The 24,853-nt window shown below is 39.5% G+C and overlaps 1 pseudogene; it reads left to right on the forward strand.

Annotated features, from left to right (window-relative positions):
- The first annotated feature begins 10,114 nt into the window (after positions 1–10,114).
- LOC143387631 (zinc finger CCHC domain-containing protein 14-like) lies at positions 10,115–24,069 on the forward strand (annotated as a pseudogene).
- Positions 24,070–24,853: the final 784 nt, after the last annotated feature.

Here is a 24,853-nt window from a genome sequence, read left to right on the forward strand (position 1 = left end):
CCCTGCGATTTTGTAAAACCACTGCAACTAGGGAGTCTAATTGTGCTTGGAGGTCCAAGTACTTGCTACAGCTTGTAAGTCATCAGTCAGTTGTTGGGATAAAATCTTATAAAAGTGGAAAGAGGTCCCTAACAGTGTTATGCCGGTTCCAGCCCCAGTGACTACTCCGAGGCTCAAGAAGAGTTGAAAAGCTTGGATAGCTCTCTTAGTTTTCCCCCCAATGTGTTCTAATGTAGGGACAGGAAGGCTCTGATTATTAGAAACAATTGTAACATCAGGCAACAGGATGGCGGGAGCACAGAGTCCAGTCCAACTTTGTGGGAGAAAGCTTAGAGCTTCTCCCCCACACATGAAAACAGTACCATTAGGAGGGCAGAGTTGGGTACCATTGATGGTATTATTGTGTTGGCAGAAGAAGTAATGTATCTGGCCAACATCTATGTTACTGGAATTATCAGGAAAAGGATCAGATCTAAAACATGTGACCAGAGGAGAAAAAGGAGACAAATAGACTCCAGACCTCGGGGACAGGAATAGGCAATAGATCTCAGTTTGTGAGGAGTTAATAAGAATAGCATTGGCCTGTAATGGACCTGGTTTTAAGCAAAGTCAGTAATCTTCTGCTAAATTGGGATTTGTTGTGTTAAGCAGCGAGAGGGTGGCTTGTAAGATAGATTGTGTTTTAGGGTCAAGAAATAACTCTCCCTGAATTGCTGGGAGAACTAGAGGGTGGTAAATGGGGGACCCTGGAGTTCAATTATTTTTTCCATAGTTTTTTTTTTTTTGCACATAATCTTGGGCTAGGTCTTGTACCCCACTGCCATCTGACATTCCTATGTGCATTAGGAAAGTCTAACAATAGGTCTTGGAAGGGGAGTCTGTTAGCCAGGGACATGGAATGGCCCTTGTGTTGGAGTTTGGTCGGCCTGATCAGTATCTGGTTGAGTTTTGTTGTCATAAGCTTGCCTGATCATAGCAAGAGGTAGAGACATAGGTATAGGCCTTGAAGACCCCTGAGGGTGAGCAATCCTGTGGGAAATTTGGGGGATCCTTTGTAGCTGGAGTAATAGAGGTAACCTATGGGGCCTGCCAGCAAACATTGGATAAGGACTCTAGGGGACATCCTGCCTGTTTTCCCTGTATGAGGGTAACTGATATTCTTCCATTTGAACATGTCTTAAGAGTAGCATAACAATTAGAGAGGGGAACAGATGGTAGGATAGCAAAAGCTGTAAAGGGGTCGCCCTGGATGCTTTGTAAAAGGGCTTCAGCTTGATGTGGATCACCGAATCCAGCGTTGATCATCAGAACACTTCTCAGGAGCAGCAAAATTAATATCGTAAAATTCATCTTGGGTCCTGAAAAAGAGAAGAGAGAAGAATATCCTCAAAAATCAAAGGGCCTTCTGGGTTTTCATTAGTCTCATCGGGGTCCCCTGCTAGAGGGGGACAATATTTGAGGCCCTTGCAGAGACCCAAATAGGCTTTTGTTCAATAGTGGGGAAAACACAGCCCAATCCTCGTCCAGCTGTAATAAGGGGATCTGGGCCCCTCCATCGGACTTGGATCATTTGATAAGGGACAGTTGTTGTCCAATGTTTTTGGAAAGGTGAGAAATGCTCACCTTTGGTCAAATTTAAAATATTGAGAGTAAACAGGGCCATTTTCAGCTGATCATGGGGGGGTTCCCCCTTTTTGTTTTATTAGTTGAGACTTTAGAAGATGATTATGTCTTTTTACAATTTTTGTCCCTGAGGATTATGAGGGATTTCAGTGATGTGGCCAATGTGCCATTGCTGAAGGCATTCCTTGAAGGTTTTGTTAACAAGGCATGGACCATTATCAGTTTTTACTTGATCAGGAAGGCCAAGAGTTATAAAACATTGTAAGAAATGATCTATGGCATGTTTAACTTTTTTGCCTGCATGGGCAGTAGCCCAACAGGTATGAGAGAAAGTGTCCACTGATAGGAAGATTTACTTTAGTTTTTTTTAAAAGAGGGAAAATGTGTGACAACAGTTTGCCAGAGATTATTAGGTTTTAGACCCTGGGGATTTACCCTGCTGGTCTAGAGTGGGGGAACATGTAAAAAGGGGCATGATGACTGGTTTAAATTTTTTTTGATATATGATTTAATTTATTAAGTTAAGATTAGTTTACAATTTAAGAAAAAAATGTAAAATATTTGTCTAGTGTGTCGAAACTTACATTTTAATAGGTATTTATCATGTCAATAGGGACAAAATCTTAGCTCAAATCAGTATAGTCAAATTAGGAAAAGAGCTTGAAATATCCTTGAATTAATCAGTTAAAATTTTTAGTCAGTCTAGTGTGTGTGTGTGTATATATATATATATATATATATATATATATTTTTTTTTTTAATTGTTCTAACTTTTTATATCATCTGTTTCGATAATAATATAATTTTTTTTTTAATTTAGGAAAATATTTTTATCATTAAAATCTAGAATGTAAAGACCATGTTTTACCCAAAGATGATTTCTTTCCTCTTTTTAGGATCCAAAGTGTGCTTTCTCTTTGTTGAAGCCTCTTTTTCTTTTAGGATTTTTTCTTGTTATACTTTGGAACAGTTTTTGAAAACCTTAGAATCTATAAACAAATTATTGTACTTTGATAAGAAATTTTAATGAAAATATAGTTAAAATTTTTAGATATTTTGTAGACAGATTTATATTTGTTTATTATCTTATCAGTTTGAACAATAATTTTGAGAATTAGAAACTACTTGAAGATTGGATTTTTACTTAAAAGCAAATTTATAGTAAATATATTTATCTCAAATATCTGTAACTGAAAAGGCAGAGTATCTGATAAATGTATGTATAAAATATATAAATTATGAGTTTCCTGTTGAAGAAAAACAATTAGGCAAATATATATTAAGTAAAAATTAAACATGTATTCATTATTTTATAGATTATATTAAGAATAAGGACATAACTTATAATTGTATTAACTTTATGTAACCACGTGGCTTTTAAAAAATATTTGGATTCATTTTAACTTATTTTTACCTAGGAGTGCACTCTTTTATGTGATGTCACTTGATGTAACTGAAATAAAATCCTTGTGTATACATATTTATTTTTTATAGTCAGGAACTAGAATTAGGTTATTTTTGGTCATCACAGGAATATTGCTGACTTTGTTCTTGTGGCCAGCAAATGCATCCTCATAACCTCCAAAATTAAAGTGAAATACAAACAAGCATGTTAGATATCTCTTATTAATAGATTATTTAGTAACACAACTATAAGAAAAGTTAGGTTATTTAACTTAGAATTAACTTAAATTTAGGGCTGTAACACATAAACCTGTGGAATTAAGTTTTGTTTGAAAATGATCTGTCATTAGCATTTACAGGTACGCATTTTTTAAAAATTTAGGCTCTGGGTAGCTCTGGTAGCAATCTGAAAGAGGAAGTACAGGTTAGTGGCTGGAAGGCGGGACTGGAAGTCCTGTCTGAGTGACTGTGAAAGAATCAATTGGAAGCCCACGAGAAAGTGTGGAAAGAGGGACCAGGAAGCCCGCTCTTCCGGCCAGGCACTGCATGGTTATCATGTGACGCAAACAACATGGAGTTCGCTGCTTATTGTCAGGGCAGGAAGAACCACCCGGGCCAAAGCTCTGCAATTTTTAGTTTCTTAAGATCCCTTGGGTCCCAGGGATACCAGGCTGCAGGGTGATTACCACCTGGATTAATATTAACAGAAAATAATTGACATGGCTCTAGGCCAGGTGGTGCATTAGGTTCCGCCCTCCCCGTGTCTGGGTACAGTGGAGGAAGAGTCCAATGTAAATCACCAGGAGTACAGGTGGATGACTTGAAGGGATTGTGAGAAAACTCAGAACTAGGCAATGGAGGATAAAGAGAATTTTTTGTCTAGGGGCCCATAGAGTAGCATCAAAGGGGTTTAGGGGCCTTTTGTTTTGGCTCCCTTTGGGCTCCTTATTTTCCTTTTTCCTTTCTGGATTGGCTCCAGCTGAAGGTGTACGGTTAGGTCCCTCAAGGGGAGGAGATGTTGATCCGGGTGCCTTCCCTAGTTTTGGGATCTTTGCCTCCAGTTCTGGACGTGGCCTAATGGGCCATGGAGGGAAACAACCCTTGAGAGCAGATAGGGTTGGATAAACTCCAACAGGAGGAATTTCACCCTGATTAACCTCGGCTTTTTGGATCAGTTGTTCAACTTTGTCCCAGGTCTCCCAGTAAAATAAATTACTCACTGGTAACCAGGGAGCTGCTTTAATTAGAGTCTCCCAAGTCTTGTATGCCTGAGTGTCAGAAATTTTGAGACCTCTACTCTTAAGGAGGACTCGGAGGGAATGAAGGGAGGGATTGTTTTTTAAAGAATCCTTACCCATTTTTGGTGGGGGTACACTCACCAGTTGCCCGATTGCTCATCAGTGAAGTTCCCTTCCTTACACAGGCCACCAGCTGTCGGACCACCCTCTGACAGAGGTTGAGGAGAATCACTAGACCAGCTAGTGAGTGTCTCTGGGCTGAGCAAGAGGGTGAGTGTCACGACCCGGCCTGCCACCCTGCCTGGCAAAAATCACACCGAGTCAGGAGTTGAGTCACGAGTTGTGTCAGCCGAGTTGGCACAGCAATTCAGTTTATTGTGGAGGGAGAAGTCTTATATAGAGAGAGGAGAAGGAGAAGGGGCAAAGGCAGGGGCCAATCAGAGATCAGAGAGTCCCCCAGGTTGGGGTAGCCTAGACACCCCAGTTACAGAAATAGAGCCCCATTACCCTAGTTACAGAAATAGAGCCCCATTACCCTAGTTACATAAATAATACCCCATTAGGTATGTGTGCCCCATTGCTGGGAAGTTATTCTTTGTGTTTGTGGAAGCTATATCTTGGGGCCGTTCAGGCACTTACATGGAAGCCATTTCTCAAGCTCTGTTATGTACATGGAGAATCACAAAACCAGAATCACAAGACTGGGGATTTCATTTTCCCCAGTGATTGCACTTCCATGGTCAGCAGAGGTCCCAACATAATTATACCAAAACTAAGGTTTCATTTACACTATTTTTATTAAACAGATGGAAGTCTGATGGCTTTGACAAATAGATAACAAAGAAATGAAGATTCAGTGAGGGAAGGAGAGAAAGAGAGAAACACACAGGCAACCTCACATAAAAAAAGTAGCTTTGAGGGCTGGGATTTGCTCGCCTAGCACGGGTGGGACCTGGGTTCGATCTTCAGCACCACATAAAAATAAAGGCATTGTGTTCTGTCAATATACACCAAAAAAATAAATATTGAAAAAAGAGTAGCTTTGAGTACTAAAAAGTTATTTTTTAACCAATAAATCTCTAAAACAACATGGATCTGAAAGTTTTTATAATTCTTACACATTTTTTAAATTCTAAGTCAAGAACTTTCACACACACAAAAAGAATTCTGAGCTAGAACAACAACAAAAAAAAATTTAAAAAATGTTTAGAAAAACTGAGAGCTTCCAAAGGTTTACATTGCACCAGAGCCAGTACAAATGTGCTGAGGATGGTAAATATTTTAGTATATGAGAAGATAAATCTATACATAACATACAGAATGAACTTCAGTTTCACATAATTCACATATTGTTATTTTTTGTTGTGAAGCTCTAAAGAAATACAAACATCTTAAAAGAAACACCTGAACCTTGCCAATATACTAAGAATTCTTGCCAAAAATGAACGCATGTAGTACTAACTCTTTATGTATATTCTTTTCCAAAAAGAAAAGTTGTATACTAAATAAGATTTATTTAAGCTTTCTAAAGTCAAATAGCAAAAATGCAATTGAATAAGTGATATTCTAAATTTGTTGGCTCTTGAAATATGCATCTTTTTTAACAAATTGAATTAGGAATGATCAGATTTTAGAAGAATCTTATCATTTTTAAGGAAGCTAGGTACTTTCATTTAAGTACCATTTAACTCAAAACTTGGCAACTCAGAGATGTCACATGACTCAATTATATGCATGTTCAAGAACTGTATCAATTCAACACACACTCATTCAAATGCACATTTTACTGAGCACTATACCAGTATCAATGGAGGTCATAAAATCATTAAAATACTGTCCCTATCATGGAGGATTTTATAGTCTAGTTGAAAATTTAAGACCTTAGAAATAACAGCAAACAAAAGAAAGTGCATAAAAATGTAGCTTAAAAGAAAGTCACAATATTGGTGGGTGCTTAAACAACATTTTTGGCTGTGAATTAGCTTGATTATGGCTTCGTTATTGCATTAGCATTCTCTTCAAATATAATACCATGCATAAAAAGAGCATAATTTCATTTGTAAAAACAACAACAATAACAAAATAAGGGAAACAAGTTTATTCCCAGAGAGTGTTATTAAGGTCAAAACAATGAGTAAATAAATCTATACAAAGTATTCTTTCATGTAAATGCTAAAATTAATTAAAACAAATAGTCATGTTTAATAAGGGGAAAGATAGCAATAAGTTGTAAAAACAATAAAACTAACATGAATAGAGAAAATCATCAAAGAGCAGCATTTGTTTTCATAGAAAAACAGTTTCTCCAATTAATAATTATTTTGAGTTTTGGTGACTGGGAAAAACTTCCAAATAACAGAGCTAAGGAGGAACTTTTTGAAAGTGTCATCCTTAGAGAGAAATGAGGAAATCACAATATGCGACTTGGTCATATACTACTCTTTTGTGAGAAAGGCCTGGGGACTCATCCAACCTGAAGGCAATGGAGGAGCCTCTGCCCTGCCAAATGAAACTCTCACAGCATTCAGATCTCACAGATCTTCTATTTTCATTTTCATCAATTTTACATCTTCTTTTTCTTTCTAATCTCATTTCTAGTAGAACTTTAGCTTTTCAAATGAATTGTGTTACTCTTTCCATCTTACATATATGGTTTGGTTTCTTCACTGGAATTTTGGTTTTGCTTTTATTCTAAGATGTATTTCATTCAAATTTATTTCTTAACTTTAAATACTACTTTCAGATTTTAAGCCCAGTTGAGCTAATTTTCTTTTTCTTTTTCTTTTTTCTGCTTTTGATTTCTATATTTCCTATCAAATACATTTCTTCTGAATTTAAGGTCAGAAAAGTTAGGGGTAGCCTCCATTGTGCTTAGTCTGAAATATTGACATTTCCTCTTGCAAGCTTGTGTTTTGCTGGTGATCAATACAAAAGAGAAAAAAATAGCAGAAACAAGAAATTGATAACTCATTGCTATAAAATTTAAGTTCAGTCTTAAAACTAGTTCCAAAATAAAAATATAGTGACATAAATATGTACAAAAGAATTGATTTTATTATCATATTTTAACTAACTCATGTTTTCATCTAAAATATTTTGAGAGGTCTCTAAAAAATCAATCAAAGTGTCCATTTATATTAACATCAGAATACTCTTTCTCTCTATTTAATAAGATGTCATCCACTCAAACTCATTTCTGTCTCTAGTGTGGTGCCTTAAGCCCACCATATTCCATAGTACTAAGAATAAATTTGGGATGCTTTCTTGGGAACTTTTAAATACTAGAGATATATAGAAATAATCTTGACTTTGAGCAAAGAAGCCTATTCCTTATTTTACTATTTAGAGAGTACAATTAGTCTACATTGCTTTTCCCCTAGGATACTATAATTTTGGCAACTCTTTCATTCATTGTGCTTACCCAAGGTACACGTGGGCCACAGACTTTGAAATAAAAAAACATGTTCCATTTGGAGGACAAAGGTTTGTCCTAGTCTAGACTCAGTGAAACTTACAAATGTGGGAACTGCATCAAGAAAATTGGGCAAAAAACTTGAAAGAAAATAAAAACCATTCTCAGTTCACTAATGGAATAAAGAAATTTTTTGTGTGTGTGTTTTGTTTTTAAAATGGGGGACTATCTCATAATCTCTAAAAACCGGCACAATGTCAGAAAAAAATTGCTTAATAAAACCACAGCAACAATCACAGCTTACCAACAATAACTCTGAGGTTTATTTTTGCCCTTCTCTAATCCAAAGAGTGTCTCTTATTTTTGGAGCATAGTGCTGTCTCTGGTTAATACAAGTTTCCCTAGCCAGTGCCTCTCAGAGACAGGTTATCTAACAATGGCAGAAGGCATGAAGACTGTCATGATAGGTTGTTTGCATGGCTTCCTATTACACAGGAAAGTACCTCTTATCTTCTCTGGGACTCAGTTTTTCTCCTCTTAAATTACAATAATAATTAAACTTAGTTTCTAGGAATTCTTGGGGAATTAAAATAACTAGTAGAAAGAGTGATTCATGCACTTGGCAAATTAGTTTTCTTACTTCCCTCTATTCTCTCTGTATTAGTCAAGGTTCATTAGAAAAAATAGAATCAATAGATTGTTTGCATATATGTGTATAAGGTCATAAGGTCCCTTTCCTAATAACATATCTAAATTTCTCTGAGGATAACCAGCTGCTGCATTTCGCCTAGCTGTCTCCTTGCAAAATTCCTCATTGGCAACCTTCCATAACAGGTATTGTCTTCCATTTAGCACAGCTTTACACATACTAGTCCAATCTGCCGGCGTCATGTTCAAGTTGGTAATGGATTCGACCATGCTTACAGTGAAGGGTGCTTGAGGACCATAAGTTGTTACAGACTCTTTTAGCTGCTTCACTGTTTTGAAATCTAAAGCATGGAGAATTCGCTACCCTTTTGCCTGCTCAAATACAGGGCATGCTAATATTTGAGGTCCTGTCTCAGGATCCCATCTATTAACTACGGGGGTTGGGGGCCTCCCAGCATATGGAGGTGGTGCTGTTGGGCACTTATGCCCTCTGATGAAAGAAAGGTGTTAATAGCAGCACCTGTTGTAACTTTTCCCCAGATGGCTTTTTCTGCTCTAAACTTTATTCCTCTGTCTGACTAGCTCGAGAGACCTTCTCTTTTACTTGAATCTTTCCCTCTGACTAACTTGAGAGATCTTCTCTTTTACTTGAATCTTTTCCTCTGTTGGACTAACTTGAGACCCCTTCTGTTTTACTTGAATCAATATGACTTCTCCTTCCTCTACCATTGTCTGAACTGAAGGCTTTGGACTAAGCAACCAAGATACCAATGCCCACAATGGCAATGTGCCAACTGGCAGAGTTCCTGGGTTTTTCTTTTCCTTTTCCCTTAAATCTTCAACATGATGTTTCAATTGTGCTATATTTAACAACTCCTCCTTAAAAAGCCATGGGCTACATTTTTGTATTGTATGAATGTATGCCCTGACTGTTCTTGATTTTACTGAGGTGCCTCCTTCCTTTAATAATTTACTTAACACTCTTTTGGTTTGTTTTATACTAATTTCTGATCCCATATTTCTACTATAATACAACCCAACAAGATGACGCCAAACAAAACCAAAACAGAATGAAACAAAAATGGAACAACAGAAAATCATTTTAACATCCTTTCTATCCTCCTGAAATGTCCATCCGTCCTTTCTCTCTATCAATTCCTCAGATGCAAATAGTTTTTCCTCAGATGTGAGTGATTTTTCTTTCATCTCACACATCTCCAGAGACAGACAACTTAAAACAAAATCGAAACAAAATGAAAGAAGAATCTTAAAATGCCTACACATCCTCTCGCCCTGCCCTCAGGGGCGAGCAGTTTACCTTATCACTTACCCTCAGTTGTTCCCCATATGGGCCGCCAAATGCCGCAATCCTGCTGGGCACAATTCACAAGCCACTTGTCAAGCAGAAACAAACTTTATTTTTAGAACACACACACATGCCGCACCACACGAGCTCTTCAGGAATTCCCTCAGAGCCCAACTGCCACCACTGGCTTCCCACAAGCCTCAGAACCCCCCACTCCTCCAGCTTTTGAGGCTGATTGGCTGGGTCGCATGGGCAGAGCCAAAAAAAGTCCCCCAATGTGCAGCTCCGTGGTCTGAAAGGGCAGGGAAACAGCCCAATGAGCATCACCACAGAGGAGCTAATCAGCTGGCAGCTGGAAATTTGCTGGGGCCCCTTCAGCTGTGGCTCTCAACAGGGTTTTTCCTGGTCTCTATCCCCCTCACTTCTGCTCACCTGGCTTCAATTACTAGGACTCTTCTCCACATCCTTGGGTTCACTCTGGACATGCGGCACCTGGGCCACCCCATGCTCATGAAAGAAAAGGCCAAGGTGAGAGAGGGATCACTCTGCATTCCATGCCTGTGGGAATTGAAGTGCCCTATAGGAAGAGTCCCCTAGGTCTAGTCAACTGAGCGCTCTTTGTGTTGGGTAGTCACCAAGTCATCACAGCTGTGGAGAGAGGGAATTGAAAAATGGCAACCTGTTCTGACTCATTCCCTCTGATAGCCATGCTCACTGAAAGCTGGTAAGAACAGTTTGGGGTTATCACAATGGGGGAGAGGGAGTTGGAGATCTGGCACCTTCTCAGTTTCACTGGGCTGATATTGCCCACGGAGAGCTGGTGAGAAAGTTTTTGGTTACCACAGCTGGGGGGAGGGGGAATTGGAGATCAGAAACCTTTTCAGTCTTGAGAGGCTTTTCTTGGAGTGGCCAGCATCCCATCCTCCCAGAGCTGAGTGCAGCACCACTTGCAACCTTCATCCAGTACACCCTTTACCTTGCCTTACTCCTCCCACACCAGAGGCGCTTGCTCAGTACTGGTCTACCAGGCCCAGGAGGACACCCCACCTGCAATTCTTTTATGTCCTCTCGTCTTCAGGCCCCTCAGTCCCAGGAGCAAAACAGAATTTTGGATTAGTTTAAGAATCTGCACTCACACAAGTATTATGCTGTCTTTTAGAAGCTCACCTTAGTGAACTTTTTGAGCCTTACTAAGTATGATTTCCTCATTATGAGGGCAAAAAAAAAAATCTTAAGACTCAACTGGAGCTGGAAAAAGGGAAGTCAGACTCCTTGGGCCTCAACTTATTGGCCTTGACCTTGGTCACCAGCAATGGACTGGCCCTAGTTTACCCCACCAGACACATTGGGCCTGTGGAGGGTGGGTGTGGTGGCCATGCTGCAGATCTGTGGTTGGTGGAGGTAGATGGAGGTGGAGCAGCTTGTAAACAGGATGCCCCAGGAGGGCAGATCTTCTTAGTACTCCAGCTCTTCCTCCAGTCCCATGGGTGTGCTAACAGAGGAAGAGAGCTCAGACAGCTCCAAGGAGAACAACATATTTGTACATGTGCAATTGGAGGATTCAGATAAGGAGAAGTCTGTGATGCTCCTGAGTCACTTCACTGAGAGCTCTGCCTGACCTATGACCCATGTATTACCTGTGCAAAATGAGGCTGGCTACAGCCCTTGACTAGCAAGCCATCACCCTCTGCTCCTACAGCTCTTGCCCAAAGCCTTACATCTGACACCCAACTGAATGCTGAGTTGTGTGCACAAAGCTGACAGAGGAGGTGCCAACAGGAAGTTCCTCTCATCCTCTGTGCACGAGTGTTTTCTTTGGAATAAAAGGGGTAAATGGTCTGGCCCCAGGAGTCGTATTACAGTGTTAAAGAGCTCTCTGGTAGTGCTGTGTTCAACACCTCGCCCTCATTCACACCCCATTCCCCCATGCAGGTCCTCTCCTGACTCTCTGAGAGCAGCTCCATGTCATCAACTATCTGCTGTGGGCCCTTGACAAAAGTTGTGCCTGCAGCCACTCTAGACATGGTTCTGAAGATGACACAGCAGATAGCCCTGGTAGTTCAGACCACCATCACAGCTGCCACCATGATCCCCAGTACTGCCCTTCACATGGCATTTAGCTTTCTGTTTGTTACAACAGAGGCAACAAGGGGTTAGCAGCTAAACAGCATCTTCAACAAAGTTCCTTTGAACTTCTCTCCCTGACTCTCCTGACACTGATGATCCCTCTTCTTCTCCCTCCAGATTAGAAGCTTCTTGAAGTGAAGAAGGGTGGTTTAAACCATTTCCTCATGACCTAGCAAAGTCTCAAATGCTATCTTAAAATTTGTTTTTGGATAAATGATCTTCTTTTGGAGATCATCCATACCAGGTCCTCTCTGAGCAACTTAGTGTAAGGCAGCAGGAGGAAAAGAAGAGAATTCCACCAAGCACATTATCCTAAGGTAGCAGTGTTTGAAGGGAAAGGCCCTGACCTGCAGTTGCTACAGGTGTGATGACAGGTGCAAGCAGAAATCTGGAAGGAATAAATTGGAGGAGGGTAGCTATTTTCAAACTGGCTGCCTGTTATCATCACCTGTGGGAAGACTTGCCTGTCCCCTCGCTCAGGCCTCACCCTTCCATGGAAAGCAGAGTCTCATGGTGAGGTCCTGACTCCTCAGTGATCTGCTGCAACCTTCTGGTCCTGGCTCTAATTCTCCCAAATCTGTGTTCAGTTGGCATCCTGGTAGCTTAAAATTTACTACTGTGTGATATTTCTATCACATCAATTGAAAAATTCAACAAATTGCAAATTAGTTCCATCCCCACTTTTCCCCTTGGTTATAGGTGGCTCTTAGCTATATTTCTGCTGGTATTTAAAAAGCTCCCCAGATGTTTCAAAGGGCATCCATATTGAGGAGCTTCTATCCAAATTGTTCCACTTTTGGTCTGAAGTGTCCCACTAGATAATATCTGTTGCCTCCTTCCTGCCTTTGAGTTAGTGTCATTGCTTGCTACTCAGATGGCCTCTATGGAACCCTTATGCAGTACAGAAGAGAGAGTAGATTTGTAGTTTTGTTCTAGTTGTTACATTTCTTTGTATACAATTTAATTTCTTTTAAAACTAGCCAAATCTCTTTCAGTGTCCTTTTAGGGTTGAATCTATGGAGACAAGCAAACTTAATGGAGGAAATGGGGGAAACTTGAAGTAATGTGCAATTAAGAACCCTGATTGTCCCCTTGTGTGATTGTAATTTCCCATTTGGAGGCATAATTATGTGTGGTGTAATCCCCTGGCAGGGATCTGATTTTAGATGAGTGGGCTCCACCATCCAAGGGTAGTCTCACAGGTACCACATACTGGACTGATTTTCTTGCATCTGAAAGACCTGCAACCAGATGCACAGCTCTATTCCCCTCTCAGGCTGGATGAGTCATGTTTTGCTCTGCATAGTAGACTGCAGTGTTAACTTAAGTGAAACTACCATCACCACCACATGATGCAGAAATTCAGCTAAACAAACTTGGACTCAGCAAACCCTGAAATGCGGAAATTCCACTCTTGAAACTGGTACTGGGCTCCTAGAGAACTTAAGGGTAAGTTTAGTATGGCTAAGAGAAGGCAGAAAGAGGTTGAAAGGGCTTTTTAAAATTGTATTGAGGATGACAGTCTAATCAGGATATGTTCCAGGATGACATGTGGAACAAGAGGCACATTTCAGTGCATACTGCTTTGTACTGTCTGCAGGAGATAGATTGTCAAGGGCAACTTACTTCAAGGGCTCTAAATTGATTTCTGTAAAATCTTTGTTGTTCAGACATTATCCTCTATAGTGTTAACAGCAAATTCTTCTTAAAATATTTTTTATCTGAAAACTAATGGTGATTAGGATAAGTGGAAAATTATCAACTTAAACATTGACATATATTTGCAAGAAAAAAAAATCAATAGAAACCTCTAAAGGATATTTTTGTGTCAGTAAATGGACTTGAATTAGATGCTGACTAGATCACAGAGAGGAGTTTCTAATCCCAGCTGCTAGGGCCTTGTAAATGTGACTTGACTATCCCCTCTCATCAGCCCATAGGCAGCGGGCCACAGACTGAGTAGCAAGTATATATCTGCTGCAAGTTTGGTCCTCAGGGAGAAGCATCCTTGCTGCTCCATTCACCTGCCATCAATAGAGAGAAATTCAAGATTGTATTTTCTTACAGTGTTTGCTCCTATTTCCTTTTTCCCAGCCTTTCTGCTCTCCATATGAGAATAAAATATCTCTTGGTGCAGTTTTGCATATAATTTTTTTTTTAAGAGAGAGTGAGAGAGGAGAGAAAGAGAGAGAATTTTTTTTAATATTTATTTTTTAGTTATCGGCGGACACAACATCTTTGTTTGTACGTGGTGCTGAGAATCGAACCCAGGCCGCACGCATGCCAGGCGAGCGCGCTACCGCTTGAGCCACATCCCCAGCCCCTGCATATAATTTTATAGTGTTATAGTCTCCACTGAATTTTTTTCTAAAAGAATATCTGGTATCCATTAAATTTTGTGAACTAGTTTTCTCTGCAGAAACTATTGTTTTCTCTTATGCTAATCTGATGGATAGAGCACAGTGTTGAAATAGACTCTTGGAGAAGGAAATACTATACAAAATGAATATGATCATTTTCTTTATTTTCTTAAATTTTACTTTATAGCAGGCATGAATGTGATTGAATCTCCTCATTGCCATGACTTGCTTCAGGTCTAGGGAGAACCTCGAAGCTGTGCTTCTGAGGCAACTCTCTCCTTTCCACCTCCCCATGTTGAATAACCAGTTAAGACCAAAAGTGTCCGATCAATTCCCATTCCCTTACCCTGGCCTTCAACAGCATACATCAGCCCATCTCCCTGTTGCCATCATGCCAAACTCATTAGTTCTTCAGTATTTCTTACTTCAGCAGGCTCACATTCTCTGTGTGTATTATACTTTTCTTATTTTTACAGAGCTACATGATATAAACAATGCCAGTTGCTTTCACTCAACATGGTTTTGCAGCTCAGTAATATCATTGCATGTCTCTTGAGCCCATCTTTTGAATTGCCAGGTAGTATTCGACTATGTGACCATTCCACAATTTGTTTATTCATGCTTCTACCAGAAACATTTGGGTTTTCTCCAGAGTTATGCTATTATTAATATAACTACTATGAACATTCCAGAATGGTCTTTCATGGACATATGTTTTCATTTCTCTTGGGTAAGTTCCCAAAACTGTTATTGTTGATTTATTGTTTAGGTATATGTTTAACTTTATAAGAAATTATCAGTTTTACAAAATTTATTTTGTTCTCTCATTAGTAATTACAAAAAATTATAGTTGATACATATCCTTTCTAACATTTGGAATTGCTACTATATCTATGTATGTATGTATGTATGTATGTATTTATTTATTTATTTATTTATTTATTTATTTATTTATTACCAGGCATTGAACTCAAGAGCACTCAACCACTGAACCACATACCCAGTCCTATTTTGTATTTTATTTAAAGACAGGGTTTTACTGAGTTGCTTAGTGTCTCACTGTTGCTGAAACTGGGATTGAATTTGCCATTCTCTTGTCTCAGCCTCCTCTGCTGCTGGGATTACAGGCATGTGCTATTGCTCCCAGCATGTTTAATTTTAATTAGTTATATGAAATGGTCTTCTTGTGGCTCTAATTCACATTTATTTCAGGAAAATATGATTATCTGAAGCTTAGTTCTTACCCAAGCAGAAGTTCAAAGGTCATAGCCATGAGGAACAAGATTTAGATTCAGCATACCCTACAGGTTGCAAACAAGAGGGGAAGGAAAAGGCAACTTGTTAGTACTCAAATCATGAAGTGAATAGCTTCTGGATGACATCATGAGATAAAATGCATACCAAGTTTCAACAACACATTCTTTCCCTTTCTGTGACCAAATATAAAAATTAAAAGAAATATGCTCTACTAAATATTCTATGGTATATTCATTCTTGCAAAGGGAGACCTACAGGAGCTAACATCTACTTCATTTATTAAGCTAACATTGTCAGAATTATATGCAGTTCCCCTTCAAAAAATGTAAATCCAGGATCAATTAATAAACAAATTAACTACAATTAAGCTCGTCAAACTGCATGTACAGAATATGTTGTGAATAGTGAAGTGGTATCCTATTTTATTTAGAAGTTCATTATGATTTCTATATCTCATTATGTGCCTTACTAAATAAATTTTAAAATTAAATTTGATTTTCAAATTGTAAAATATTTGTCTTATGAAATTTTATTTGTCTTAAAGAAAAAGCAAATATTCTACTCATCCATTTTTAAAAGTAGAAATGAGAAAGCCAGGTTTGGTGGCACATGCCTATAATCCCAGCATCTTGGGAGGCTAAAACAGCAGGATCATGAGTTTAAAGCCAGCCTCAGCAAAGGTGAGGCACTAGTCAATTCAGTGAAACCCTGTCTCTAAATAAAATACAACATGGGGCTGGGGACGTGGCTCAGTGTTTGAGTGCCCCTGAGTTCAATCCCTAGTACCAAAAAAAAAAAAAAATAGGAGTTGCTGCAGTAATTCACGTGCAGGGCAGCATGAGAAAGAAAGAAAAAGTAGAGTAAGCAAAGCAGCAGCAGAAAAAAGTCCTTTATTCTATACAAGCAATTTTTTTATAGTATTATGAACACAGAAGACAGCCTTCCAACAGCAATAAATCAGGTCTTTCAGCTAATTAAACATAGCATACAGAAGTTTTATTTTCTAATCAGAAGTGGCCCGCTTCTCATGACTAATCTACTCTCAGCCTGGAGCATGCCGAGCTCTGTTCTTGTTTATAACAGTTAATAAATTTTTTCTCAGTGCCCTCTTAGCCCACTTGGCAGAACATCCCGTTTGCAGGCAAGTCCTCCCAAGAACAGCAGACACCTCGTTTTCAAGCATATCCGCTGTTATCTAAACCTTGAAGGAGCCTCTCATTTCGAGTAGGCCCTCCCAAGGACAGCAGACACCTCGTTTTTCAAGCATGTCTGCTGTTACCTCCCTATACCTTGACAAAATATCCCATTTGCAGGCAGACTCCATCAAGGACAGTAATAGTAATGCAGTCACATCTGATTCTCTACAGGAGTGAGTAATATAATGGGTAATATGTCTCATTTTCATTATAGAAAAAAAAACAAGGTGAACAAGTAATCACGAAAGTGAATAAGAAGAAATGGAAATAAGAATAGGTGGGTCAGAAATGGATAAGACACCTGGGGTTGTGGCTCAGAAGTAGAGCACTTGTCTAGAAAGTGTGAGGCAGTTGGTTCAATTCTCAGCACCATGTATAAATGTATAAAATAAAGATAAAACTCCATCAAAATCTGAAAAATATTTTTCAAATGGATAAGACAGGACTGGACGTGGTGTATGTATTCCACCCAATGTTTGGAGCTCTAAGCCCAGCACTGAAAAAAAGGATAAATATGTTCTCCTGTCCAGAGTTAGCTGGAGAAAAACACCAATGAATCAGACCAAAATGATGGATGTGATCATAGGTAAATCTGAGAACATGAACAGAGGACACAATGATTAGAAGCCAAAGAGCAGTTAAAATCATCTTGGGAATTCATGTTAATATAACAAAGGAATCAGGGCTATCAGAAGATTCACAGAATGCCATTGGCTTTTGAAACACCACTTATTCACCCCAATTTTCTTTGGTTCTTGTACCTATTACAGAAAATTGCTGTTTTCTGTCTTTCATTTTGTGAGTAAACATATGGGAAATGCTCATATTTCATATTTCAGAGATTTATTTTGGAAACTCAGATGCATAGGTTAAATTTTTATATGCATAAGTCCTCTGACATCTAGAATTCTGACTACCTTACTTATGTGCTCCTAAAAGATTAAGATTCAAACATTTAATAAAGCACTTTGTCATTCTGACATTTAAATAAATTAACAGTTTTTGATCTAGTTAAGTCCCAGTAGTGAGAAGACACAGTGCAAATCCCTTAAATAATGGTAGAAGAAACATTCAGAGATAAGTAAGTCAGCACTCATCACATTTTACAACTGCTCTTTGACAAGCTATTTCAAAGAGTCAGATCCATCAGTCTGCTTTAAAAGAAGTCTTGCTCCAAGTTAAAGCAAATTTTATATAGTACATGCCAGAGGCCTCAGAAATTTGATCAACAAATAGAGCTATTATTCCACGTGTCTGAAGTCTTGCAGAATTATGTATATAACTCACCCATATATAGAAGACACATCCATTACAACATCAATCATGACACAGCAAAGTTCATAATACCGCATATACGTGGGGGGACTGTCTGCAGCAATGTATACATTGGTGAAAAGATTTTCCAATACCTGAATTCTTGAAAAAACAAAATTGTGGAAGTGTTCAGTATCTTTTAAGAATCAAAGTTAGCAAAAAAGTCAAAGACCAAAAATTATTAAATAACATATAAGTCTGTACAACACAATACCAAAACAAAAATAGTACTTGTTCCAGAAACACTTCTATTATCAAAGAATAAAAGTTGAATTATATCTCTATTTTACTAACATAATTGCATATGTTAAATGTTTTTCTTATTCCTCTTTGATTAAGTGAATCATTTTCTAAGAGATCACCAAAAAATTTAACAAAAAATTATCCAAACTCAAGCTATACATAATTATAATCCATCTCTGATTTGAGTGATCATGCTACCAGAAAGTTCTTATGTGGGCAATCAGTATAACACAAAAGATTTACAGTTTGATGTCAACATCTAGCATAACACAAAAGCCAAAGAAAACACTGAACACTGAATAATTTCAAATTAATGTTTGGAAAATATAATAGATACATATTAAATTTACTGGGATGGGAGAAGTGATCCTTTTTTCTTAAACTTAATCTTCAAAATAAGAATACAAAAATATAAAGCTAAGATTACATTTGGTGGCTGGGTGTGGTGGCATACATCTGTAATCCCAATGGCTCAGGAGGCTAAAGCAGGAAGAGCAAGAGTTCAATGCCAGCTCAGCAACTTATTGAGGTCTTAAGAAGCTCAGGTAGCTCCTCTCTCCAAATTAAATATGCAAAAATGGCCTGCAGATGAAGCTCAGTTGTTAACTTCCCCATACCGAAAAAACTCCCCAAAACAAACAACAACAACAAAACACATTACAGTGGGAGAAGAAAGGAGGATACTTTTTAGAGGAAGATAGTTTGAATTTATTTTTTAGAATGTTTTAGTGGTAAATGGAAAAAATACCTTTATTTTATTTATTTATATGTGGTTCTCAGGATGGAACCCAGTGCCTCATATGTGTGAGGCAAGAGTTTTACCACTGCTCCACAACCTCAGCACTGAATTTTATGTTTTAAGCACTAATTTCCTATAAATGATTTAAAAATTTAATCCAGGCAAACTAGAAGTCAATGAGACTTTTTTGCATGGTTTTCTAGGGGAGTTACTAAAAGCTCTTGGACCCTGAGGCCCAGAGAACATTATTGAGCTTATAGGGAAGACACCATAACAGACTCAGGATAAGATAATTACTACATTGGGTTGCTCCTCTGCTTCCCCAGTAATCTGTTACTATCATTAAAGAACATTTTTTTGGTATGTTTAAATGCTCATTTGTATCAATATCACAAAAAATAAGATGGGCAAAGTTATTTCCTCTATGCTTAAAGAAAGCAAATTCAAAATCATTAATCTTAATTAGCAGGTGATCTTTAACAGTAGTTTCTTAATTAAATAATTATAAATAAGCACACTTTCAACTATTTCAAAGAAAAGGGTGCAAACTTATAGAATAAATCCACCTAGCACAAAGGATAGAGTTTCATAAAAGTAAAGTTTTTAAAAACTAAGAAATATTAGAATCAGTCCAGACTTGAAAGTGTACCACATTTACAAAAGACCCTTGCTACTATTAAAGATAGTATGGAAATTCAAGCTAGACTTTAACACAAACATAACAAGAGATTATTTGCCTAAGGCAACTAGAGGTTGGGGGTGGAGCAAAAGCACCAATGGATACATGTCACATGAATTCAATCACCAGGAAAATGTGAAAAGAAAGAAAAATAACTTCTCAATTTCACCAAGGTTACAAGATAGCTTGGAATTCAACAAAGAAGAGACCGGAATATTTCAGAACTAGGAATGAACCTATCAGTAACAGAAAGCTATGAGGTTGTAATGACAGAGATGGGAATATATCTTCAGGGCTCTCATATCGAACACACATGTTGTTTTTTGAGGGAGGGATCTCATTTCAAATATACATATTTTTACCTAACATGGATTTTTTTCTAGCCCAGCATCTGCAAGGTCATTACTGGCCTTCTGACGAATGTCCCTCTTTGTTTCTATTCTGTGAGAATCAGACAGACCATCAACTTTGGGAATAAATCCCTCAAAATTCATGTCTGGTTTAACTTTTTAGGCTTTTTTTTTTAAAAAAAAATATTTATTTATTTATTTATTTTAATTGTACACAGTACCTTTTATAAAAAATTATTTATTTTTATGTGGTGCTGAGGATCAAACCCAGGGCTTCACACATGCTAAGTGAGCACTCTACCTCTGAGCCACAACCCTAGGCTCAACTCTGTAGACTTTAGAAACAGTAATGTGAAGTCTTGTTGAACTCTCCCTGTAGTTATCCTGTAAGTCAGAAAAATCACTTTATAAAAAGAATCTTATAAAGGTCAAGGAGTTAAGAAAGTGTCAAACTAACTCTTTTCCCAACACAGAAAATATATTACACTATTTATTCGGAAATATCCAAGTATTCAAATATGCTAATAGTTAGTTCTTCCATTTCTCAAGATAAAAAATTAAAATCCCAAATTAATGCCTCAAATTTTAATACTGATAATATAAAGGAAAGGGGAAATGAACAATTCTTCTAAATAGTTTTTTAAAGCAAGCCCAGCTCTGCCATTTAATAGATGTGTGACTTTAAACAAGTTGCTTCAACTCTGCAATTTCTGTTTACTCATCTAAAAAACAGGAATTACAATATTAACTTCACAATGTTGTGAAGATTAAATTAGATCATGTATGTGAAAGTTCCCAATATATGGTCTACTACTCAGAATGCATTCCTAAATAATATATCAGCTATGAAAAGTAAGATTCTTAGGAATAGGGACAAGTACCATTCATCTGACGTTCTGGCACACAGTAGGCCCTCAAAAAATGCTTGTTGGACTAAATTCAATTTGGACACTCAAGGAAACTAATCACTCTAGTATATATTGACTCAGTTTTTTCTCATAGTCCATCTTATGGGCACTGACAGGATCTTTTTGATTAGTTGTAGTACTACTATAATAGCTAATAGTAATGTGTAGCAAAATTTACTGGAAAGCCAATGCTAAGTGTTCATTAACTAGGGCTCAGGATGTAAAGTAAACCTCCTAACCAAATGATTCTTTCAAATTACAAAGACATGCCTGTTCCAAAAGCACCTCTGCAATTGCATCAAATACTGTTATGGAATCTGGTGGTAAAGAAATGAGATGCAAACAAATGAAAATAAGATGAACAATTTTCCATTGTTTCTACATATTTTTGCCACCAGGGAAGACAAGTAAACATAATTATTTCTAACTATCTGTGCATCAATAACATATATCAATGTTCTTGTTCCCCTGAATATAATCTCGCTGTCAAAGGTTGGGTCAAAAAAGTCCATCGGCCCAGAAAAATCCCAAATTTGGAAATTCACAAAGTAGCTATTGGAAATGTCATCTTTATAAATCTTGTTGGTGCTCTCCAAATAGAATGGGTAACATCTTATAAAACACTACCTGCTAGGAGAAAAAAAAATGTTATGTGTCTTCAACTTCAGAATTTAAATTTAAAACTCCATCCTGGATTACCATTAGAAAACTTGATCTTTTGGCATAAACAAACAAACAAACAAACAAACAATCTAAGATAAATACTTAATGTTTATAAATGCATTGGTACTATCTTTTTACTTAGAGCTCAGGAAAACACTAAATCATTTTCCATTCAATCTATATTAAAGCTGAAATATTTTATGCTATTTTCTCTGCAACATACTCATTACTAGCTTTAGCACTCTATTGTACCCACATTGTTGTTGTTGTTGTTTGGAGGTTATTTTTTGGATTTGTTTGTTTGCTTTTATTGGGGATTTAAACTTGCTCAACTCTAATATAATTTAATGAAACTTTTGTAGCAAAATTTCCAGAAGTTTGGTCATTCAAAAATTACTCCAATGCCTACCCCAGGCTCTGCGGAATAATAAACAAGAAATCTTCCCTCATTAAGTTTGCACTGTTGTGGACAAAATAAACAAGGAATATAATTATACAGAAAATGTCCAAAACATAAGGGGGACTTGTGGGAGCTGACAGGTTAGATAGGCAATTCTCTTGAGAAAAGAAATAGTAAATGCAAATAATAAGAATTACAATATTCACAATCCATACAGTCATAACATTAAATTAATTTGCCTCACTGTAACACTGTAGAAAAGAAAATGATTTCCAAGGTTTTGTAACAAATGGGAGGAGCTAGAATCAGTTTGCTAAAAACCTATCATAAATACACCCAAGCCTTTGTAGAGGTGAGAAGCAAAGTAAATAAAACACAGTAAAAAGCAAATTCAAGAGGGTACTTTTAAAAAACATGACAACTATAAAATATCACACAGACTTTTTCTTGCATAGACTTTTTCAACAGAGTTGAAAGGGGGAAATACTAGGTGTGCACAATAATAGTTTAGAAGTTTGTTCTGTGTGTAATGAGGGTTATACAAAATTACTTACAAGAGGAAGCGAGGGGAAAGGAAAAATAATACAAGGGGGAGAAATGAATTACAGTAGAGGGGGTAGAGAGAGAAGAGGGAAGGGGAGGGGAGGGGAGGGGGAGATCGTAAAGGATAGGAAAGGCAGCATAATACAACAGACACTAGTATGCCAATATATAAATCAATGAAAGTGTAACTGATGTGATTCTGCAATCTGTATATGGGGTAAAAATTTGAGTTCATAACCCACTTGAATCAAAGTGTGAAATATTATATATCAAGAACTATGTAATGTTTTGAACAACCAACAATAAAAAAAAGTCAACTTTGCCTTTATTTTCCTCTTTACCTAATAGTAGATAGTCCTCCATTCGTTTCTGACAGACGCAAAGTGAAAACAAATTGACAAATATGTATCTGCAAAACATTTTCAAAGTTTTCAAAGATGTTTCTAATTACAATCTACAAGGCGAATACCACCAGTAACTACACTCATCATGTCACTAGGATTTAAGTAGATGGAGTGACAGTACCCAATTTCCAAAAGTGTTGGAGCCAAGACTCTTCTGGAGTAGTAAAGTATTTAAATACCTGGTGCCTTACTCACAACCCTTTTGGACCCTGCTCCCTAGGGCTTGGCTGGGAATCCCTGCAAACTCAGGTCACCTAAAGCAAGCAAGGGCAGGAGATGGAATCCAACAAGTTCTGCTTGTGAGATCTGGAGAGTGTGTTTCCCCTCGTCAGTGTCCCAGGGCCTGTGTCCCCATGGGAGGTTTCGGTCTGTCTCCAGTCAGTTTTGCAAAAGTTTGGGATCCCCGTGCATTTGGCTCCATGCCCACTTGTGGGAGTGTGAGAGAAAGTGCGCTGTGACCCAGGTGTAGGCCAGCGTGACCATCACCCTCCTCTGTGCCTCCAGGTAGCGGCCACCTGGGACACTGGAGGGGAGCCAAGGGACGACAGAAAGACCCAACACCACCAACTCACCCTCTGAACAGAGCACTTGCGGCTGTGCAGCTTCCCCAAGAGCGGAATCCTCAGCTGTGAGCTGTTAGCGGGCCAGGGCCGTCACCTCATCCTTCTGTCAACCAGAGAAGAAGTCCTTTGGGAACCAATCCACTCAGTCGGAACTACATGTCAGGGGGTCTCCTCCACCCCATACTGCAGGGACACGGTGGCAGAAACCAGAACATCACCGCCTGTGCCCTGACAGACCAGGACAGAACAAGCAGTGCCACAGCGCCCCACCTACCCACAGGCCTGCCGCCACCGCAACCGCCACTCCCACTGTTGCTGCCGCCAATGCCTCTGACCTGCCTGCCGCAGCTGCCTCTGCCTCCCACCCGACTGCCTCCACAATCACCTCCGACCCACTTGCCGCCACTGACGCTGCTTCTGACCGGCCTGCCTTGGCTGCTGCCTATCCACCTGTCACTACAGATGAAGCCCTGCACGCCACCACCAAGGAAGCCCTGCTGCCGACGCCCCGCCTCCTGCTGCGGACGTCCCGCCTCCTGCTGCAGACGCCAGGCCGCCTGACGCCCACGCCCCGCTGCCTGCAGCTGTGGTACCTCGCTGCCTGCTGCCACCGACGCCCAGCCTGCCACCGACTCCAGTTCTGCCACCGCGGCCCCGCCTGCTGCTACCTTTGCCTCGCCTCCCGCCACTGAAACTACCGCCCCACCTGCCGCCAATCTGCCTCCTCAGCCTCCGGTGCCGCCACCGCCGCTCCACATGAACCCGCGCCCGCCACTGCTGCCTCCTCCCCGCCTTCAGCTGCCGCCTTCTCACTTGCCAGCGCCCCGCATCCTGCGGCTGCCCCGGCTGCCAAGGCCCCGCCTCCCGCCACCTCCTCCGCCTCGCCTGCTGCAACCTTTGTCTCGCCTCCCGCCCCTGGAACTATCGCCCCTCCTGCCGCCAATGCTGCCTCCGCAGCCTCGCGTGCCGCCGCCGCTCCACATGATCCCGCGCCCGCTGCTGCTGCCGAAGCCTAAACCACCGCTGCTCCACCTGCAGCTGCTGCCTCCTCCCAGCCTTCAGCCGCTGCCGCCCCACTTGCCAGCAGCCCGCATCCTGCGGCTGCCCTGGCTGCCAAGGCCCCGCCTCCCTCAGTCCTGCTTCCTGCCACCTCTGCTGCTCCTCCTGCTGCCGCCACCGCCTGTTGCCGCTGCGGTCACCGCCCCTCCGCCTGCTGCCTGAGCCGCTTCTTAGGAGCTGTTGAGGTAGGTGTTGCCTTGCACGTGCCCCGAATCGCCTGATTCATGGTAGTGGGGCTGGGATGAGGATTCTTGAGGAGTGTGGCCCTGCCTCAGATTCTTGCAAATCTTAGTCCCTCTACCCTTGGCCAGGCCCTTCACCACCCGCACCATGGTCCTGCCCTGTAACGCAAGGCTCCTCACAGTGTCTCTACATTCTTCCCAGATCTTGAGAGCACCCACAACTGGAGATGCTTTC

The sequence above is a fragment of the Callospermophilus lateralis genome, unplaced genomic scaffold (assembly GCF_048772815.1).
Source record: "Callospermophilus lateralis isolate mCalLat2 unplaced genomic scaffold, mCalLat2.hap1 Scaffold_83, whole genome shotgun sequence".
Lineage (NCBI taxonomy): Eukaryota > Metazoa > Chordata > Mammalia > Rodentia > Sciuridae > Callospermophilus > Callospermophilus lateralis.